Here is a 15962-nt window from a genome sequence, read left to right on the forward strand (position 1 = left end):
TTAGCTCAGGGCTAATCTTCCTCAGGAAAAAAAAATTTTAACTCAAAATGGATTAAAGACTTGAAAGTAAGACATGAAACCATAAAATTCCTAGAAGAAAATACAGGCAGTATACTCTGACATCAATCTTAAAGGGATCTTTTTGAATACCATGTCTACTTGGGGAAGGGAAGCAAAAGAAAAAATAAATAAATGGGACTTCATCAGACTAAAGAGCTAATAATGCAAGGCAAAGGAAACAGGAACAAAAAAAAAGGACAACCCACCAACTGGAAGAAAGTATTTGCAATCATATATCTGACAAGGGGTTAATCTCCAAAATATCTAAAGAACTCATGCAACTCAACAACAACAGCAAAACAACCCGATAAAAAAAAAATGGCAGAGAAGGGCCGGCCCAGTGGCGCAGTGGTTAAGTGCGCATGTTCCACTTCGGCAGCCCGGGGTTCTCTAGTTCAGATCCCGGGTGCGGACATGGCACTGCTTGGCAAAAGCCACGCTGCGGTAGGTGTCCCACATATAAAGTAGAGGAAGATGGGCATGGATGTTAGCTCAGGGCCAGGCTTCCTCAGCAAAAAGAGGAGGATTGGCAGCAGATGTTAGCTCAGGGCTAATCTTCCTCAAAAGAAAAAAAAAAGGATCTGAAGAGACATTTTCCAAAGAAGACATACAGATGGTCAACAGGCACATGAAAAGATGTTCAACATCACTAATCATCAGGGAAGTGGAAATTGAAAGTACACTAAGATATCACCTTACACCTGTTAGAATGGCTATAATCACCAAGACAAAAAATGACAACTGTTGGAGAGGTTGTGGAGAGAAGGGAACCCTCATCCACTGCTGGTGGGAGTGCAAACTGGTGCAGCCACTATGGAAAACAATATGGAGATTCCTCAAAAAATTAAAAATAGAAATACCATATGACCCAGCCATCCCACTACTGGGTATTTATCCAAAGAACTTGAAATCAACAATACAAAGAGACTCACACACCCCTACGTTCATTGCAGCATTATTCACAATAGCCAATGCGTGGAAGTAACTCAAGTGCCCAGTGGATAAAGAAGATGTGAGAGAGAGATATGTATACAATGGAATACTACTTAGCCATAAAAAAGACAAAATTGCCCCATTTGCAACCACATGGATGGACCTTGAGGGTATGGTGTTAAGCGAAATAACCCAGACAGAGAAAGACAAACACTGTGTGATTTCACTCATGTGGAAGATAAACAGACAGGGACAAAGAGAACGGATTAGTGGTTACTGGGGGGAAGAGGGGTGGGGGATGGGCACAAGGGGTGAAGAGGCACATTTATATGGTGACTGACAAATATTAATGTACAACTGACATTTCACAATGTTATAAACTATATGACCTCAATAAAATAAAAATAAATAAAAGAAAAAAATACTGTTTTCCAAAATTCCGTAGTTATTTTCTTCTCCATCCCTTTCAGCGTGGCTGTGTTATTCCCCTGGAATGCATTGGATTCATTTGTTAGTGTTTGTGCTTCACTCAGGCCCCCGGCTCGCATATCCTAGTTGTAAGTAATTAGTTATTAGGGTGACACATGAGTCAGGGCTATGCCAATGGTCTATTCAGAGATACTTTGTTGCCTCCCCATCCCTGCTGTCCTAGTCCCGCCACCCCAGCTTTCCATCCTTTTCTAACCCACCCTGTGAGCGCCAGCTTCCCTGTTTTTAATAGCAGTTACATCTTGGCCGAGCGCTTACTGTGTGTAGGCACTTTGCGTGCATTACTTCATTCTGAGTTCACACAAGCCCTCGAGGTGGGGCCTGTTGCTACCCCCATTTTCTTAGATGAGGGAGGTGAGCCCCAGAGACCATAAGGAACTTGTCCAAGGTGACATATCTGGAACATAACCAGTGCTCAAACCTTGAATCCAGGTTGGCCTTAGAGACTCGCTTGACAATAGGCTGCAGCGGAAGTGACATTCCAGGACTTCTGAGGCTAGGTCATAAGAAGCCTTATAGCTCTGTTTGGCTCTCTTGGAACGGAAGTCCTGAGCTACCACGAGAGAAGTTTGACCACCCAGAGTCGATCATTCTGGAGCCTATGTGCCAGTAAACAGGCCCAGCTGAACTCAGTCTTCTACCCATCCCCACCAAGGCTCCAGCCTTGAGTGGAGCCCGTGTGGACCTTCCAGACCAACCCAAGCGCTATGTGAAATAGAGTCACACAGCTGACCCTGCCCGAATTCCTGACCCATAGAATCAGGAGATAGAATTAAATGGTTGACGCTTTAACTCACTAAGTTCTGAGGTAGTATTTTAGGCAGCAAAAGGTGGCCAGAAGAGAGCTATATGCATATGCGACAAATTACTTAAGCAAGGGAATAATAAACACAAAAGTAAGCTAGTGCGTCTTGGAGGGGGGAGGTGCAGGCAGGAAGAGGCAGAGGGATGAGGTGGGGATGAGCACAGAGGGGTTCAAAGGTATCCATGGGGGCTGAGGTCCGAGGGCGGGTGTTGTGCTGGGTTCTCAAGTGCGCATTTTTATTTTATACACACGCATTAAATATATAATATTGTATAATCTTACATATAATATTACATAATAAAAAAGACTTTATAAAAGATCTCAAGCAAGCATGGAAGATGTTACCATTTGTAAAGCTGAATGGGGGGTACATGGGCATCTGCATTATGATTCTGTACACTTCACATTTGAAATATAATAAAATATTTTTAAATTAATTAATAGGACTTCTACAAGGACAGAAAAGAAAAAACATATATATATGTGTATACGTGAGTGTAGAAAAGATGAGTTCCCCAAATTTTACTGATTATTATCTCAGGGAGGTTCTTGCGCTGTTTTTTATTGTGGTAACATATACATGGCATAAAATTAACCATTTTTAAGTGTACAATTTAGTGGCATTAAGCGCATTTACACTGTTGCGCAACCATAACCATTATCCATCTCCAGAACTTTTTCATCTTCCAAAACTGAAACTCTGTACCCATTAAACAATAATTCCTCAGGCCTCCCCCCCCGAAATGCAGCCCCTGGCAACCAGCCTTCTAATTTCTGTCTCCATGACTGTGACTACTCTAGAGACCTCATGTAAATGGAATCAGAATATTTGCCCTTTTGTCACTGGCTTATTTCACTTAGCATAATGTCTACAAGGTTCATTCATGTTGTAGCACGTGTTAGAATTTCCTTCTTTTCTAAGGCTGAATAACATTCCATTGTATGTATATATGATATTTTGTTCAGCCAGTCATCCATTGATGGACATGTGGTGTTACGGACTGAATTGTGTCCTCCCAAAATGTATAGGTTGAACCCCTAATCCCCCATATGACTGTTTGAGATACGACCCTTGAAGAAGTAATTACGGTTAACTGAGGTTATAGGGATGGGCCCTAGTCTGATAGGCCTGGTGTCCTTATAAGAGGAGGAAGAGATACCAAGGACGTGTGAAAAGGCCATGTGAGGCCACAGCAAGAAGGTGGCCATCTACAAGCCAAGGAGAGAGGTCTCAGGAGAAGCCACCTGTGCTGGCACCTTGATCTTGGACTTCCTGCCCCCAGAACTGTGAGGAAATACATTTCTGTTGGTTGAGCCACCCTGTCTGTAGTATTTTGTTATGGCAGCCCTAGCAAGTTCATACACATAGGTTGCTTCCGCCTTTTGGCTATTGTAAATAAGGCTGCTATGAACATGGGTAGACAAATATCTGTTTGAGTCTGTTTTCAATTCTTTTGGGTATATATTCAGAAGCAGAATTGCTGGATCATATGATGATTCTATGTTTAATTTTTTGAAGAACTGCCGTACTATTTTCCACAGTGACTGTACCATTTTACAATCTCACCAGCAATGCACAAGGGTTCCGATCTTTCCACATACTTGCCAACACTTGTTATTGTCTGTTTTCTTGACAATAGCCATCCGGATTGGTATGACGTGGTATCTCCTCGTGGTTTTGATTTGCATTTCCCTAACGATTAATGATATTGAGCATCTTTCCATGTGCTGATTGGTTATTTGTGTGTCTTCTTTGGAGAAATGTCTATTCAAGTCCTTCACCCACTTTGTAATCAGGGTTGTTTGTTTGGTTCTTGAATTTTTATGTATATATCTAAATGTATATAATCAGAAAAAAAACTATTTTTATTCTAGCTAAAAGAGAAAGAAGAAAGCAACTTAAAAATGAAGTTAATGCTCTCTAATTGTTTTCCTCTTTTTAATTATTTTCAATCATTCTGATTACATCAAGAGGAAAACCTCAATTTGTGCTCCAATGGCTTTTAATGGTCTGTGATTTTTTAAAATGTGGAATAGAGAAAACGAGGAGGTAAGTCACCCAAACACAGTCATAAGTGCATAGTACTTTTTATCCTAATTGTAATCATACTTTATATCTGACCACGAAATTTTTTTTGTTTAGCTTTGTGTCTCATACACATTTCTAGGCTATTGCATGAGAAGACGGACATGTGTCTACTGACAGGGTTGGAGTCCTGTGCTCACCTCCACTACCTCCCTACTCATGGAGTCTGAGTAAGTCTCTTAACCTCTCTGAACCCCAGTTCCCACTGAGGACCTGTATCCAATAACGTGGGGTAGGTAGTCAATAAACGACAATTCTTATTACAATTGTTACACAGACTTTTATTACCAATATTCTTAACAGCTGTATATTATTTTTAAAATAGCAACTGTTTCAAAGTCAAAATAACTTCTTTTCCTTCTCTGTGGTCTCTGGAAGGCCCTGACTTCAAGCAGGTCCTTTCACAGTTCTATTGAGATGGGCGAAAACTTCCAAAGTGGAGCCTTCATTTGAATCATACACCAATGCTGGGAATGATTTTTTTTTAATTAAAATTACTAATTTATTTTTTTTTTAAAGATTTTATTTTTTCCTTTTTCTCCCCAAAGCCCCCCGGTACATAGTTGTATATTCTTCGTTGTGGGTCCACCTAGTTGTGGCAGGTGGGACGCTGCCTCAGCGTGGTTTGATGAGCAGTGCCATGTCCGCACCCAGGATTCGAACCAACGAAACACTGGGCCGCCTGCAGCGGAGCGCACAGACTTAACCACTCGGCCACGGGGCCAGCCCCAAAATTACTAATTTATTAATCAAAGTAGCTTTATCATTTTTTTCTGATTATAAAAGGTATATATGCTCAATGTGAATTAAATAATTAATTAATACAACAGAGTTTATGTTTATTTTTTTATTTATTTAGTGAGGAAGAGTGGCCCTGAGCTAACATCTGTTGCCAGTCTTCCTCTTTTTTTTTCCCCAAAGCCCCAGTACATAATTGTATATCTTAGTTGTAGGTCCTTCCAGTTCTCCTTTGTTGGATGCCACCACAGCATGGCCTGATGAGCAGTGCATAGGTCTGCACCCAGGATCCGAACCTGCGAACCCAGAGGGGCCGCCAAAGCAGAGTGTGTGAACTTAACCACTACACTACCAGGCTGGCCCCCAGAGATTATGTTTAAAGGCTGGAAGTGAAAATCTCCATCCCAGAGAGAACCACAAATAAAAAGTTTGTAGACATACTTCCAGACTTTTCTCTATGCATATATATTTGTGATTTCTTAAAAGATATGACTTTTTAAACAGAAATGGTGTATGTTCTTATTACTCTTTTTAATGTCAGAATAGATATCTGGGTATGAAGACCCAATTTGTTGTTACTGTGGTTTTGGAGCTTTAGAAGACACCATGGTGTTTTTAAGGTCTGGGACCTCCTCACCATTCAGAGAGTAAACAAGTTTTGCGTTGCTGAAAGACTAGGGGTCCTTGCTGGCAAGTGCTTCCTGAACCATTTAGCCCTACTGTGAGGGAAAAGAAGTAGAATGAGGGCATTCATGGGTGAGAGCTTAAAGAGGAAGTGGGCAGGAACCTGGGAGGAGACTGGGAAAGGAGGCCTGGGATTCATACGCCCGGGGTACCGTTCTTCAAAGCATTCCCCTCTTCACTCAGTGACCCAGAAGGCGCTGGGTCCAGTAAATAGGAGCAGAACTGCAGTTTAGAGCACTATCTGTGTGCCCAGGCACATGTGGGCTCAAGGAAGGCACGCAGCACCGCAATGCAAGAAGAGCAGGGCCACGCAGGCTGCCCATCTTGTGAGTGGAACCATTACTTTCCCTGCTAATTGTCCTGCCATCTTGTGATTGGGAAAATCACTTTGTCTGGGTCTTGAGACCTCCCTAAATCATTCAACCGTCATAACGAGGTCACCTCCTCCACTGCCCCCCAGGCTTTCAGAGCATCACTGTTCATGGAGAGGGGTGATGGAGGGAAAAGCTCTCATCACCGCATTCCGGGGATGAAGAGGGACAAGACGGAGGGAAGGTCCCTGTTCCAATAAAAATATGGCCTCCTAAATACCTGTTGAATCTGTCCTCTTCTCTCTACCCTCTGCCACCATCCTAAAGCAGCCCTGTCATTGTCTCCTCAACTATAGCTTTGGCTTTCCACTTGTATTTTTTTTCTAATCTATTTTAAGGGCATGAAATTGGACAGACTCTAACAAAAAGGTGGAACACCATAAACACGATGATGTGGGCGGAAGAACACTGACCTGGGAGGGCACCTTGTCCATTCCCTGCCACTTATCTCCTGTGACCTTGGATGAGTGCCTCCATAGATTCACTTTTCTACTTCTGTAAAAAGGGTATAGGACAGTGATGTCCTATTCAGCAGTGTTCTCGTCAGAAAGGGTATGGGCAGGGCAGAGCTACAAACTGGCTGTTTCACCGTCTTGCCTAGCCCTAGTCCTAACCACACCTAGACAAATATAAAGGTCATTAGCTGGTAATTGATCTGCTTATTACCTCTGCAGAGAAAGATAATAGAATTCAGAATATCTACAATAGATTATTCATAATGTCCCATATTCAATAAAAAATACTTGACACATAAAGAAACAGAAAAAATGTGATCCACAGTCAAGATAAAACAGTCAGTCACTAAAAACTGAACTTGAGACGGCCAAGATGCTGTAACTAACAGAAAGACCTTACGGCACTTATAAATATGGTCCAAAAAGTTAAGCAAACTAGGATTTTAATGAGTGAACAGATAAGGAATCATAGCAGAAAAATAAAAACCATAAAAAAAGAACCAAATGGAAAGTCTAGAACTGAAAAGTACAGTTACATGAAAAATTCACAGGATGAGCTTAACACAGATTAGAAATAGTAGGAGAAATAGGATTTAAAGACAGACCAATAGAAATAATCCAATCTGAAGAACAGATTAAAAAAAGAAGAAAAATGAACATAGCCTCAGGGACCTGTGTGATAATATCAAATGATATCATATGGGTGTAATTGGAGTCTTAAAGGGGAAAATGAGTGAGATTAAGGCAGGAAACATGTTTGAAGAGCTAATGGCTGAAAATGTCCCACACTGGTAAAAAACAGTGATTTACAGATCCAAGAATCTGAGTGAACCCCAAGAAATATAAATATAAGGAGAACCAGACCTACGCACATCATAGTCAAATGCTAAAAACCGAATATAAAGAAACAATTTTGAATCTTACACACAGGGGAACAAAGTTAAGATTTATTGCTGACATCAGAAACAACAGAGGTGCGGCTGGCCCTGGAGCCGACTGGTTAAGTTCGTGGGCTCTGCTGTGGCGGCCCAGGGTTTCGCTGGTTCAGATCCTGGGTGCAGACCTAGCATCGCTCGTCAGGCCATGCTGAGGTGGCATCCCACATGCCACAACCAGAGGCACTCACAACTAGAATATACAACTATGTACTGGGGGGCTTTGGGGAGAAGAAGAAAAAAAAAGAAAAAAGAAGATTGGCAACAGATGTTAGCTCAGGTGCCAATCTTTAAAAAAAAACAACCCTCAAAAAGAAACAAGAGAGGTCAGGAGGCAATGATGTGACATTTTTAAACTGCTGAAAGAAAAAAAGCCTGTCAACTCAGAAATCTACATCCACCTAAAATTATCTTTCAAAAATGAGGGAGGGGTCAGCCTGGTGGTGTAGTGGTTAAGTTCACACACTCTGCTTCAGCAGCTGGGGCTTCGAAGGATTCCATCCTGGGTGCGGACCTACACACTGCTCATCAAGCCATGCTGTGGTGGCATCCCACATAAAATAGAGGAAGACTGGCACAGATGTTAGCTCAGGGCCAATCTTCCTCACCAAAAAAATCCCCAAAAAAGAGGGAGAAATAAAGATAGTTCCAGATAAACAAAAGGTGAGAACATTTGTTACCAGCAGAACTTCTCTACAAGAAACTATTAAAGGATGTCCTTCAGACCAATGGAAAATTACACCAGAAGGAAAACCTGGATGTACATGAAGGTTTAAAGAGCATTGGAAATGGCAAGTAAGAGAGTCTACATAAAAGGCTACGCTTTCTTCTTGTCATTTACAAGTTAAGGGTGCATATTGTTAAGCCTAGAGCATCCACTGAAAAATAACAAAAAGAGGTACAACTAAGAAGACAATAGAGGAAATAACGTGTAGCCCAAAGACATTTTATTAACCCCAAAGAAGCCTGGAAGTTCCCAAATATTAGTAAATTAACACACTTCTAAATAACCCATGGATCAAAGAAGAAATTATATGAAAAATTAGACTTATAAACAAAGAAAATCTTGTGCTTACGCCGCTCCTTCCTGATTTTGCAATTTTAAATATTTTCCATCGACTGCCTCTCTCTCTCTCTCTCTGTCTCTTTGAGTTTCTTCAAATCCTTGGCTAAGTGTTTCATAATGTCCAACAACCTTGTAAAACAACTTTCAACCCAATTTTTCAGATGGGAAATACATCAGATAATCTATCAGTCCCACTTTTTTTCCTCTTGGAAAACAACCTTCTGGAGGCCTTCCTTCCCCTGCTCCAATCTGGACGGGGAGCTCGCAAGGTCTAGTGTGCAGGTTTCACATCTTCCTTCGCTATCTTGGAACTTCCTTTGTACCTCTCCTGTGTTGTATTCTCTATTTGAAGGATCCCATATCTTCCTCTTAATTGGTTTACTCTCACATTTTGGTTTCTTTTTTTTTTTCTCTTAAATCTTCTATGTCTCTTTTCACGGTTTTCTGTCTCCTGCCACAGTTGTAAAGCTTGACATTTTCTCCTTGACCAAAATAAGCCTTATTGTTTTACAATCATGCTTGAAAATTCTGGTATTTGGAGTTCTTCCGCATTTATTTCTATTGGCTGTTGTTTCTACTGGTTCTTGCTCACAGCGTCTTAAATTTTATGTTTGATTGTGTGTTGGACATTAGATTTTAACTTAAAGAAATAATTTGAAGCCCAGGATATTGTTATATTTCTCCAAAGAAGATTTTGATTAGTTTTCCCCAGGTGTCTGGGGTACTAGCTATCTGAAATAAACAATCCACTTTCAGGGTCTGAAATTTTCTGGGTTACTCAGATGAACGGAAGGCGGGCTGCATGCATGCGAGAGCTGGTTTTCTTCCAAGTCATCCTCACTCCCGGGGTACAGCTTTTCAGGAACCAGCCCAAGGCAGGAGATGCTTTCCCAGGGTCTTCATTTTGGGCTGACCTTGGACTCTGACTTTTGTTCCCTGTCCCTGGGAGGCTGCTAGAAGCAGTTGGTCTCTCAACTTCCTCCTGACTGGAGAAATCTCCCTGAGCCAAAGGGACCGGAAGAGCCGACCTCATCTCTCTGAGTTCTTGTCCTCTCCTGGATCTTGGCTCACTACTTTTTCACAGCTTGTTATGTGTTTTATGCTTTTAAGGACATTTTAAATGTATTTTGTCCACTTTGATGTCTTCAGCAGGAGTGTTGGTCCAAATTACCTAGTCTGCCATTTACAGAAGCTGAAATCTCGTCCTCATTTTGGTGGCATACATCCTCCAGTAGCTTCCTGAGAAAGGGTGCATAAGAAGTAATTTTTTGAGACCTTGCATGTCTGAAAATGTTTATATTCTATCCTCACACTTAATTGCTGATTTGGCTGGATATAGAATTCTAGATTGGATACTAATTTTCCTTCAGAATATTGAAGGCATTGCTTTCTTGTCTTCTAGCTGCCAGTATTCCTCTTGAAAAATCCAAAGCCATTCTGATTTCTGATCCTTTGCATGTAATCTATTTTTTTCTCCTGGAAGCTCTTAGAATCTTCTCTTTATCCTTGTGTTTGAAATTTCCATGATGAGGTGCCTTGATTTGGGCTGTTTTCATTCGCTATTCACTATCCACACAGTGGAATCTTCCAGACTGGAGATTCATGTCCTTCAGCTCTGGGCATTTTCATGTATTATTTCTTTGATAATATCCTATCTTTTTTCCCTGCTCTCTTTCTAGAACGTCTATTATTTGTCTCCTGGAATAATCTAATGTTATTTTTCTTTTCTGTCCTTTTTTCTACTCTTTGCCTTTTCAGTCTGTCTCTGAACAACGTCCTAAGCTTTTAATTTCCAAGGACTCTTTCTTGTTCTTTAAATGCTCTTTTTTCTTCTTTTTCTTTTTTTTAAAGATTGACACCTGAGTTAACAACTGTTGCCAATCTTCTTTTTTTTCTGCCTTTTCTCCCCAAATCCCCCCAGCACGTAGTTGTATATTTTAGTTGTGGGTCCTTATAGCTGTGGCACGTGGGATGCCACCTCAGCATGGCTTGATGAGCGGTGCCATGTCCGCGCCCAGGATCCCAACCAGTGAAACCCTGGGCCGCCAAAGTGGAGTGCCAAACTTACCTACTCGGCCATGCAGCTGGCCCCTCTTTCTTTTCTTCTTGATGAATGTGTAAATTATGTCTCTGAGGATATTGTGGATTTTAAAGTTGTTTTCTACAGTGTGCGTTATTTCCTTTTCATTGGGGTTTCTCTTTTCTATTTGTTTTAGTCTTAGAGGCTTTTTACTCACATCTTGGCCAGATTCACGACAGAGTAAGGCAGACAGGAATCCAGGGTGCAAAATTTAAGGAGGCACTCACCTCTCAGGCTCATGTGAATGCAGGGTCAGCACCTGAGAGCAAGAGCCTCCTTAAATTTTGCACCCTGGGCATCTCATTTGCCTCACTCTAGTCCCAGCTCTTGACCCTGATCCCGGGCCCTGATCCGTTTTTTAGGGATGAGACACTAAAACGCTGACTGGAAGCTCTGTGGCATGGGTCGGGCCTCTCCGCTGGCTTCACTCTAGAATAGTCGGACCAGGACACAGATGTTTCATTATGGCGTCTCCAAATAGAGAGTGTCTTAAGTTAGGTTCCCTCAGAAGTAGAGGCTGAGAAAAGGATTTGAGAGCAGGTCGTTTATTTGGGAGTTGATCTCAGGTAGTTGGAGTGAGGGAGCTGAGAGTGTGACACAGGGAAAGCCACTATAAACGTGCATTACTACGGTCACTCCTGTGGGAAATATGGGTTTTATTCCACCCAGGGCCTCCTTAGAAGCATTCAGAGGCCTCCCAGATTTGACCACTGAAGAACAGGAAGCTAGAGCATTTAAACACCAGCTCCCATCTCCCCAAATCGGTTGAGGGTTAACACTGGTGCGTTAATTGACTGCACTTACAGCCTGCTCTTAAAAGTGAGCCAGGTAGGATCCCATGGGGTCTTAGTCCACTTGGACTGCTGTAACAAAATACCACCGACTGAGTGGCTGACCAACACCAGACATTTATTTCTTACAGTTCTGAAGGCTGGAATGTCCAGCATCATGGCACCAGCAGATTTGGTGTCTGGTGAGGACTGCTTCCTGGTTCATAGACGGCCATCTTTTCACTGTGTCCTCACATGGCCCAAGGGTTGAGGGATCTTTTTGGAGCCTCTTTCACAAGGGCACTACTCTCATTCCTGAGGGCTCCACCCTCAGGACCTAATCACCTCCCAAAGGCCCCACCTCCTAATACCATCACCTTGGGGGTAGGTTTCAATCTATGAATTTGAGGGGAGACACAAACATTCAGTCCACGACATACAGCATCAGAGAAGGCCTTGAAACTGAAAGCAGAAAGACACGGAATGCTCCCTGAAGATCAAATGCTGCCAGCATGAAGTCAATCTAATCTTGTACAAACAGTGTATGTATGCAGCTGAAATCAGAGGTGGCCCAAGGGGAAGGGACAAGAGGCACCAGAGGCATCTACACACAGAGTAAAATCCAGTCTCCTGCCTGGGGGCCAGAAGCCAGGTTGACAGCGTTCTGGGAGCTCAGCAGGGAAGGAGGCTGGAAGTAAGGGTGGTGGAGTTATGCTCATTTAGACTTTCACTTAATCATTCTGATTTTGGTTTGGCAAGTAACTCCCGTCCTCAGCTGTGTTAAGTATTACCAACATAGGATCTAGAATTCACCCCCCTCAGTACTGATGCTTTCCTTAACCCACTTGGGCCAAGACACCCCATGCCAGGCTGCCCCTCCACATATATGCCACGTCATGGGTAGGCAGCGCTGAGGTGTGCATTCCGCCGGGGGTCGCAGACCCGCTTGGCGTGGAGGTATTGGCCTTCTGGTCCCTTCTGTCCAGGTACCTAGCACATCCTGCGCGGAGGTTTAAAGGTCCTTCGGGGGTCGCCGGTCAGCCTTGGGTCTGGCAGTTGGCTCGGGGCGGGGCGGGGAGAGGGGTAGTCAGGAGACCTGGCCCTTTTACCCCCAGACTCCGCCCCACCCTCCACCCCGTGACCGGGTAACGCGCCACTGGGCCAATCCCTGCGTCCACCGGGAGGGGGCTGCCTGGGGTTGGGGAGGAGGGGGGTGCCTGGGGTGGGGGCCGAGGAGCCGCGTGCTCGTCTGCGCTGCGCGTCCTTGGAGAAGTGGGAACACCTGGGCGCCTGTGGGGTGTCCCAGCTTGCCCATACCGGCGGGGCGGGCCGCCCTGTTGTTAAATCTTCCGACTTCTGAGCGTCTGGTCTCATTGTCTCCTCCTGGTAGTCCAGAGGCACCCTCTGGAACGTGCGGTGCCAGGGGGGCTCCCCATCCGCGGGGACACCGCCGGTAAAACTCGGAGGACTCGGCGGTAGGTCAGTTTTCTCATGGGTCGTTGAAGAAGGCAGCTAGCTGCCAGAATTAATGTCTCTGTGAGTTTCCCTACTCTTATAAGTGATATTACTCATGTCAGTGGAATCATACATGGTGGTGGTTCATGACTGGTTTATTTCACTTAGCATAATGTCTTCAAGGTTCATCCATGTTGTAGCGTGTATCAGAATTTCCTTCCCTTTTAAGGCTGAATAATATTCTATTTCGTGGATATACCACATTTTCTTTATCCCTTCATCTGTGGTCTGGATGTTCGGGTTGTTTCCACCTTTTGGCTGTTGTGAATAATGCTGTTATGAACACTGACTGCTGTACAGACAACCGTTTGAGTCTCTGCTTTCAGTTCTTTTGTGTATATACCCAGAAGTGGGATTTCTGGATTATATGGTCATTCTATGTTTAATTTTTTGAGTTAGTGCCATGTGGTTTTCCACAGCAGCTGTACCATTTTACAAACAATGCACAAGGGTTCCAATTTCTCCAGATCCTTGCCAACACTTGTTATTTTCTGTTTTTTTCATAGTAGCCATCCTAATGGGTGTGACATAAACTTATGTTTAAGTATAATTTTATTTCACTGTGGGAAACACAAAAACCATGTTTACTTGCCATAAATGAAAGGAGACTAAAAATAAACACATAGTACTAAAATGTTTTAAAATTTTTCTCCTTTACTGTCTAACCATTCTCTCACCCACCGCCAGCAGTGCTCATCCGCGGCTGAACTAGGAGTGCAGTGGTCCAGGGTTCCCCATTCCCTTCAGCGCCGTATCCTAGCCTCACTTTTGGTCCTAGAGCTTAAATAGCACATCAGACTTATGCCACAAGAAGTGATAAATCAATACTGGCAAGAGGTAGTGTCCTGCTTGTTTTTTTTTTTTTTTTTTTTGAGGAAGATTAGCCCTGAGCTAACTGCTGCCAATCCTCTTCTTTTTGCTGAGGAAGCCTGGCCCTGAGCTAATATCCGTGCCCATCTTCCTCTACTTCATATGTGGGATGCCTACCACAGCATGGCTTTTGCCAAGCGGTGCCATGTCCGCACGCGGGATCCAAACCGGTGAACCCTGGGCCGCTGAGAAGCAGAACGTGTGCACTTAACCGCTGCGCCACCGGGCCGGCCCCAATGTGTTCTGCTTGTTTATTGCTACATAACAAACCACCTCAAAACTTGGTCTCTTAAAACAGGAACAATCACTTATTTGGCTCAGGAATCTGCGATTTGGCAGGGATGACTTCTGGTATCCCAGGACTCAGCTGGGATGACCTGAACCCCCTGGGGCTGGAACAGTTAGCGGCTGCCTGGGCATCTCTTTCCCTCCTTATTGAGGTCTCAGGGCCTCTCTATGGCATCTCTCCACATGGTTTCTCCAGCATGATGTCCTCAGTAGAAGGACTCCTGTGTGGAAGCTCAAGGCTCCAAGAGACCCGGGTGGTAGCTGCGAGGCCACTTCTGCCACACTGGGCTGCAGATCACTGAGGCCAGCCGAGATTTGAGCGAAGGGGGCATAGACCTGAGTCCCAGTGGGAGGAACATCAGAGAGTTTGTAGCCATCTTTAATCCACCAAAGGGAGACTTGCTTGTCTTGCAGATGCTCCCCTTGGAAGGATGGGAGTGTCGTAGGCAGATAGAGCTGCCCAGTTTGAGTGCCAGGAGCAGGGGCAGTATGAAGCCATGACTCTGGGGAGACAGAGGTAGAGAGGAAGATGGGAGGGTGATGGGATGAGGGTGTTTTTTGCTTCCAGCTGCTCCTGTGAGGTGGACTTTCACAGGCTAAGGGCTGAAAAGAACCATCAAGCAGTGGTTTGCCCCATCTGCTGGACTTTGGTCTGTTGATGATTGCCTTTGAATTCCTTCTGGTCCTGGACTGAGCCTGTGTGCCTTTCCAGTCTTTATGGAGTGTAACAGTGCTGTTTTACTTATCCATGGCATGAAATAAATGGAGGCAACATCTGAGTCTTGTGACACACTGGACTGTGGCTTTAATGGTTCATGTGCTAGACAGCGTGTGGGAGCGGGATGCCGCCGAGCAGTCAAGACTTTGCGGAGCTCAGTAAGGCGCATGTTCAGTTCCAAGTGACAGAGCACGGAATTGCAGTACAATGCTGCTTAGATTTTATAAGTATTTTGTCCTATATCAGGAGCCACTTCAACTTGGCTGTGACAACAGTCCCTTTGGTACCCTCCAGATGAGTAGGTGACAATATATTTTACCGTGGGACACTTTTGAGAGTGAAAGAGGATGCTACTAATAATTATAACAATAAAATAGGCCTAAACCAAGACTGACCTGGGAAAAGGACTTCGGATGGCCTTACCCCTGAGCCACCTGCACAATTAGTCCCATTAGCAACCTGGGTTGAGCACTCCCTCTGCTGTCTCGGGCACAGGGCTAGGCTCCATGGGGGAGGTGGTGAAGGGGAGCCTGGATCTTTGCCTGCATGCAGCTTCCTACTGAATTGCAAGAGGCACACCTGAAAAAGAAAATTCACATGTACTGCGAGCAAGTGCCTGGCCATGGGTGTGGCAGGCGTTCAAAGGAGGTTCAGCATGGGGGGGGGGGTGGAGTCAGGGAAGTCCTCTAGAGAAGGAAGCAGCGCTTGGAATGGGTCTTAAACGTGCATTGGGTTGGGCAGGGAGCGGGCAGCCTAGATGGGAGTTCCTATGGACCTTCCCTTCAGCTAACATGTTCTGTTCAGTGGCATATGCCCTCCACATGCAGATAGACATGGGGCAGCATGTGGGCAAATGACAGGAAGATGGAGCAGGCCAGGAAGGTTGAACCAAACAATGAAGGGGAGGGTGGGGCACCGGAAGAGCTGGGCTGGAGCACTTCCTGGAAGCATTTTATTTTCCTTCTAAGTTGAGTTTCATCCCAGGAAACTTGATTCAGGTATGACATCCTCTTCATGAGGATATTTCAAAAATGGAGCAAATCGGAGCCCTAGCCACTCCAGCCTTTTCATAGCCACTGCTTCCAACCTAGCCTGTCTC

This window comes from Equus caballus, chromosome X, assembly GCF_041296265.1.
Source record: "Equus caballus isolate H_3958 breed thoroughbred chromosome X, TB-T2T, whole genome shotgun sequence".
In the NCBI taxonomy this organism is placed as follows: Eukaryota; Metazoa; Chordata; class Mammalia; order Perissodactyla; family Equidae; genus Equus; species Equus caballus.